We start from the raw sequence: 7,572 nt of genomic DNA on the forward strand, positions 1-7,572 counted from the left end.
ACTTTGTAGCCACTCTGCGAACTGCGATACATTCGTTCGCACTTCTGCTAAGCTAAAATACACTCCCAGTGGGAGGCGGCATAGCGTTTGCACGGCTGCTAAAAACTGCTAGCGAGCAAACAACTCGGAATGACCCCATATGTGCGATTTTGGCAAAGTGTCAATTTTGAATATCTCTTCTATAGAGATAGTCAAAATTGACTTGCCTGCACAGTCTATCTAGTCTTGCGATGCCGACCGCGCATCGGCATTGAATCGGGATCGCAAGGTGATTTTCTCCTTGCGATCTGCCCTAACTTTTCTTACGATTTTGACTATATAGTCAAAATCATAAGAAAATATCACACCGTGTGTACACACCATAAGTGTAGATTTTTCCTGTGATTTATTAATTTAAAAAAAATGTTATGTTGAATGCAATGTTCTCTTAATGCGTCACTAATTAAAATGAACTTATGAAAAAATAAATAATAAGATGATGATATATATGTATACAGTATACATACTAGCTGTTCTACTTGTTCTTCACACGGGAGTTTCCCCACCACTGCCACTCACTGTGCAGCATGCGGAAGGCGAGTGGGGATGGCACCAATGACACACTGCTCTTCGCTCCACTCCGCGGCTGATACTGCCCGAGCCAGCCACCTGTGTGCCATCCTAAAAACATTGACTGCCGTGCTGAAAACATGTGGACGCATGAATAAAAAACGGATTTTGTACTTAAACCATAGCATATATGGTACAAAGTGACGGGAACATTTTTGTAGTTTATTAAATTCTACACGCTGGAGGTACAATCCAAATGTTGATCCGATTGTCCGTTTGGGTGTTTTCGTTCACACAACGCAAGCCATGATGTCATCCCCCTTTTCATCCCCTTAGGGGAGGTTTATTAAATTTCTAATTACGTAGTTTTCCTTTTTCCCACCTGAAGAATACCTATGTTACATTTCAGCTACTTCCCAACATATCGGGAAGTAAGAGAATTAGTGATAAGTCAGTGAGTGAGGGCTTTTGCATATATATATATATATATATATATATATATAGATTTGGAGCTCCTCTGCAAGTCACTCAGACAAGTTCTTGCTAGCCTAAATACTACTTGATAACTACTACCAAGATGGCAGATGTTTATAATCCTAGCACCTGCTTCATTGTAGGCTGCCTTTGGGGGCCATTTATAATAAATCACATATTGAAAGCGATCTGGATGGGATCTTACCACCTGGGATCGCATTGCAATATGCGATCATATCGTCTGGATGTATGATCCAGCACAGGCAGGGACAGGGACTCTGAAAGGAAACCGTCCCTGAGATGTGCTGTGATGGCTGCTGGGGGCTTTGAGCATGTGTGGTCAGCTCAGACTGCACAAAAACTGGGGGAACGCGATGTGCGATGTGTAGCCCATAGGCTACAATGGGCTACCGCCATCTTCAGATGGCAGTAGCTGCGGGGACCAATATCGGGAATGGGGATGTGACTGCTGGCGGGCATAGAGGGATCGCAGCAGGAATGAATCGGAGGTCCCTCCTATATACATTGCAGAGATACATAATATTTGTGGCTATCGTGTTTTTGGGGACATAGCTGCAAATATAGTTTGATAAATGGGCCCCTAAGTTTTAGGGTGAGATAACATCCAAGATGAAATGGCAGAAAGGCATTCAGTGATGCTGACCAATACAGATTATGACAAATCTGGGGAGGAGAGATAGATTTGAGTATCATGCATATGCAGATGACACTGAAATCCAAAAGAGCTGATTAGTTTGCAAAGAGATCTGGAGTTATTTATGTATAGCTTTATGAAAACACTACAGCAAAAAGGTTGTTTTTTTTCAGTTGAGTTTCTACCATGGCAGACAGAAAAAAGAAATCTGGTGCACAGTATCGAAAACGGAGGGCTGAAAAGGAAAAGGAACAAGGCAAGCAAGAATTTTCATTTCTTAAGTATCTTCGGCCACAACATCGGGATGATGAAGGTAGCTCTACTTCAAAGATTCAACCTGAGACTGAAACAGAGACAATAGTTTTGTCTACAGCCTCACAAGCTGACAGAGAGTATGAGGAACATACTGAAGATGTTGATGAGGAACCATGTGAAGTCCAGCTGGATCAAGAAGTGATACAAAGTGAATGTAGCTCCAGCTTCAGTTATGGTGACCCTGCTACCAGGTTCAGCAGTTTAAGTTTCCTAAAGATGCCAATAAGAGAAGATTTCTAACAAATCATTACAAAAGAAGACTTCCTAATGGAGACCTAATGCACCGTCAGTGGTACAATATTCTATATCAAATTATTCTGTATTTTGCTTCTGTTGCAAGTTGTTTGGTAATTACACAAACCTGCCATCATCTCTCTCTGATAAAGTATCCAAAGATTGGAAGAACATCACTGCAATTTTGTCACAACATGAGAGAAGTAATGCACATTTGGTCAATTTTCAAAACTGAAAGGAGCTTGAAATATGATTGAAAAACAAAAAAACAATTGATGAAGAACATATGCGCATTATTAAACAAAAGGAAAAGTACTGGCAGCAAATCCTTGAACGATTGATTGCTTTAGTGAGAGTTCTTAGTATGCAAAATCTGGCCTTCCGTGGAACCAATGAAAAATTGCACACAGCTGGAAATGGGCTTTGTTCGACCCCCTAATGGATGAACATATTCGTAAAATAAGAGATAAAGAGACCTATGTACACTACCTTGGAATAGATATACAGAATTAACTAATTCAGCTTTTATCCAACTCTATCAAAGAAGAAATTCTTAAATCTGCTCAAGTTGCAAAGTATTTTTCTATAATTATTGATTGTACACCTGATGTAAGCCATGTTGAGCAAATGACCATGATCCTTTACTTTGTGAACATAGCTTCATTAACTGATGATTGCGAACCTGTACGCATTAAAGAACATTTCTTAGGATTTCTGCCACTAAAGGAAACAACTTGTGCTGGTGCGACAGAAATTATCCTTCACCAGCTAGAAGAGATGTCATTGCCTGTTGCACATTTACGTGGTAAAGGCTATGATAACGAAAGCAATATGAAAGGGAAGGAAAATGGTGTGCAACGAATAATTATGGATATTAACCCAAGAGCATTGTTTGTTCCTTGCAGTGCACATTCTTTGAATTTAGTTGTGAATGATGCTGCAAAGTGTTGTTTGGAGGCCACATCTTTCTTTGCTCTGGTCCAACATGTGTATGTGTACTTCTCAGCATCCACACGTCGATGGGATGTTCTAATGTGCCATGTGCCTAGTCTTACGGTTAAGCCATTGAGTGAAACAAGATGGGAAAGTCGAATTGATGCGTTGAAGCCTCTTCGCTTTCAGCTTGGTGATATTTATGATGCCCTAATTGAAATCTATAATGACAATACCCTCACTGAAGCATCTGGCAACACCTCAAGAATAGAGGCACATGGTCTTGCAAAAGGCATTTTCTAATTTCAAGTTTGTCATTTCTCTAGTGGTTTGGTATGGTATATTGTTTGAGGTCAATATGACTAGCAAACAACTTCAGACAAAAGTATTTGACATACATAATGCCATTAAACAACTGAACGAAACAAAGAAGTTTCTTGTAGACTGCAGGAGTGATGAAGGGTTTGGGAAAGTACTGGAAGAAGCCGGTGAACCTGCTGAGGCACTTGGAATACCGGCACAGTTCGAAGCAGGTCCTGTTCGCATTAGTAGAAAGAGGAAGCAGTTCATATATGAAGCAGAGGATGCGCCTATTCAGAATCCTAAGGAAAAGTTCAAAGTGAACTTTTATTTTGCTGTGCTTGATACAGCTATGCAATCAGTTGAAGAAAGATTCACGCAGATGAATCAAATTAGTTCTCTGTTTGGCTTCCTCTATAATGTTCACAGTTTACAGAATAGAACATCACAGCAAATTATGGAAGATTGTTGCAAGTTAGAGCAAGCTTTACAACATGGCGACTCCAAAGATATTGATGCTTCTGATTTATGCAGTGAATTACAAAGTATTGCAAGGCGGGCTCCAGAGTGTACATCTCCACAAGATGTATTCAACTTTTTGTGTAAAAATGAGCTGATAGATGTTGTCCCCAACACATGTATTGCTCTTCGCATCCTTCTGACCCTCCCTGTGTCTGTGGCCAGTGGCGAGAGAAGCTTTTCTAAGCTAAAGTTGATCAAAGCATATATTCGATCTTCCATGATGCAAGAAAGACTTGTTGGTCTCTCTCTTTTGTCAATAGAACATGAGATCGCACAAAAAGTGGATCTGAAAGAGCTTGTCTCTAAATGTGCTAAATTAAAAGCGCGGAAAGTAAAAATCTAATCTTTTTTTGCATTTCTTCCAGTACATTTCCTGTACAAAGTGTTAATGTTATTACTGTTAGTATTATTTATTGTTGCACTTCTTCCAGTACATTTCCTGTACAAAGTGTTAACGTTATTACTGCTAGTGTTATTTATTGTTACACTGCTTCCAGTACATTTCCTGTACAAAGTGTTAATGTTATTACTGTTAGTGTTAATTATTGTTACACTGCTTCCAGTACATTTCCTGTACAAAGTGTTAATGTTATTACTGTTAGTGTTATTTATTGTTACACTGCTTCCAGTACATTTCCTGTACAAAGTGTTAATGTTATTACTGTTAGTGTTATTTATTGTTACACTGCTTCCAGTACATTTGCTGTACAAAGTGTTAATGTTATTGCTGTTAGTGTTATTTATTGTTACACTGCTTCCAGTACATTTCCTGTACAAAGTGTTAATGCTATTGCTGCTACTACTATAGTGTTATTTATTGTTGCACTTCTTCCAGTACATTTCCTGTACAAAGTGTTAATGTTATTACTGTTAATGTTTTTTATTGTTACACTGCTTCCAGTACATTTCCTGTACAAAGTGTTAATGCTATTGCTGCTACTACTATAGTGTTATTTATTGTTGCACTACTTCCAGTACATTTCCTGTACAAAATGTTAATGTTATTACTGTTACAGTGTTATTTATTGTTGCACTTCTTCCAGTACCTTTCCTGTACAAAATGTTAATGTTATTACTGTTACAGTGTTATTTATTGTTGTACTTCTTCCAGTACATGCCCTGTAAAAAGTGCCAATGTTACTACTGTTACAATGTTATTTATTGTTGCTATAATTTATGTTGTTAATCTAAAAATAAATCTAATAATAATTTGAAAAGTCAAGTGTGTATGTGAGCAGCTGGGGGGAGGGTATCGGGGAAGGCATGGGTGGTATTGTGTAGCTTTGCCTAGGGTGCCTATAAACCTTGCACTGGCCCTGCCTCTTCCTCACCCCGTCATTCTCTCCCTGTCACCATCTTCCTCTCTCCCCGTCACCCTTTCCACCTGCCTGCTACCTTCTTCCTCTGCCTTTCACCCTCTTCCTCTCAGATATAGGTGTGTGTATGTAGAATTGATTTGGCTTTCACTATAAATTTAGTATAGATTCTGGTTTTCTGTGGGTGTGTGAATTTACAGCACTTTTCTCTCCTATATTCTGTATTTTTATAGTATATATTATATGACTGATAGAGTAACATGTTACACCCACAGCCCAAACATTGGCAATTTATTTTTAAACTGGTTTACGCACCAATTGATGTCCCACTCCTGCTGTAGCTCCACCCACATTATACACAGCTCTGCCCACCTCTGCGTCCCGCCTTTCCCCAGAGAAGGGGTGGGGGGCCATGCCCATTTTGTCAGTCCCGGGCCCCACAATTTCTGATGGCAGCCCTGAGTGCATGTATGATAATGTACAGTAGCAGATAAATAACAGCAATGCTTGATAAAAAATACACCATAGTCCTGTGCATTATAATGGAACATACCTGTATGCATAATGTATAATTCAAGTGCACAGTCTGAAACCTCTTTCCTAGAGGGGGGGGGGGGGGAGGGCGGGGGGCAGGCAGTAGTGCCCACCGGGGGTTTCCCCTGTACCCTTGTGTGCCAGTATGACCCTGAATGGAGCCTCTTGCTTGCCACAGGTTCTATTCCCACTCTTTGGGTGTCGTGGACACCCACGAATGGGAATAGTCCCTGTTAACTGGCATTCCGGCGGGCAGCATTGTCAGCGGTCAGGATTCCGGCGTCGGTATCCTGACCACCGGGATCCCACCCGCCGGCATATCAACTGCATCCCTATCTGACAAGGAGTGCTCTGTCCACCTAGGGGTGATCTGTCCTTCCATCCAGGGGCTCCGCCCCAGTTTAAAATTAAAATAATAAAAGCTAAAAAGCCTAAAATATAATTATTAAAAAAAAAAAATTCTGTTTGAGCTGTACAATTTTTATTTTATTTTCATAAGTACTGTGACACTGCCGGTCGGACCGCAGTATATTACTATTTCTGACTCATACACGTATTGTGACTGTAGGTGGTACAAATTGTGGTGTGTGCTGTACTCCACTTGGCTCGTGTTTGTTGATCGTTATGGAGGATGAACAATTGAGAGGAGATGCGGGTGCTGCCACCAGTCATGATGATACAAGTCCCTCACGTCATCTACTAATGCCGATGCCCAAGGGCATAGACGGCTTAATTCAGAGCATGTAAAATCAAAGAAAAAGTAAAAGTCAGATTTGTGCAATAACCAACAAAATTGTTGTCTATGCAATAAAGACCATCATCAATGCCCCCAATGATTAATTTTAATTTTTAAAATCAAACAAATGAAATCAAATTACTAATCAATCCTTCCTTTCACTACATACATACTCTGCCTCCATTGGGCCCCTGATCTAGTTCATTAATTAATTAACACAAGAATTAGTTGTGTATATTGGTCAAAAACATATATATTTACAACATTGTACATACTGTATGTAAAGCTGGCTGAGTTAACCTGAGGCGCTGCAACCTTTGTTGACAAACAACTTCCAGCAGGGCTGGCAAACAGCATCTATCCTGGGAGTCATAGTTCAGCTGGAGAGCCACAGGCTACTTTTCTCTAGAACAGCAAATCTTGGTCCCATTAATTTCTCCCTAACAACCACCCACCCAGAGCACAAAATAAACATCTGTTTACAGTGTGTACTATTAGCACCTCCACAATCAAGGCCACCACCTTTCTATTAGATGTACACAAAAATAAGAATTTACTCACCGGTAATTCTATTTCTCGTAGTCCGTAGTGGATGCTGGGAACTCCGTAAGGACCATGGGGAATAGACGGGCTCCGCAGGAGACTGGGCACTCTAAAAGAAAGATTAGGTACTATCTGGTGTGCACTGGCTCCTCCCTCTATGCCCCTCCTCCAGACCTCAGTTAAGGAAACTGTGCCTGGAAGAGCTGACACAACAAGGAAAGGATTTGGAATCCAGGGTAAGACTCATACCAGCCACACCAATCACACCGTACAACTTGTGATAACCATACCCAGTTAACAGTATGAACAACAACTGAGCCTCAGTAACAGATGGCTCATAACAATAACCCTTTAGTTAAGCAATAACTATATACATGTATTGCAGAGAGTCCGCACTTGGGACGGGCGCCCAGCATCCACTACGGACTACGAGAAATAGAATTACCGGTGAGTAAATTCTT

At 40.5% G+C, this 7,572-nt stretch overlaps 1 pseudogene; it reads left to right on the top strand.

The window, feature by feature from the left end:
- Positions 1-2,513: 2,513 nt before the first annotated feature.
- Positions 2,514-4,325, top strand: LOC135057241 (zinc finger MYM-type protein 1-like; annotated as a pseudogene).
- Positions 4,326-7,572: the final 3,247 nt, after the last annotated feature.

Source organism: Pseudophryne corroboree, chromosome 3, assembly GCF_028390025.1.
Source record: "Pseudophryne corroboree isolate aPseCor3 chromosome 3, aPseCor3.hap2, whole genome shotgun sequence".
NCBI classification, from domain to species: Eukaryota; Metazoa; Chordata; class Amphibia; order Anura; family Myobatrachidae; genus Pseudophryne; species Pseudophryne corroboree.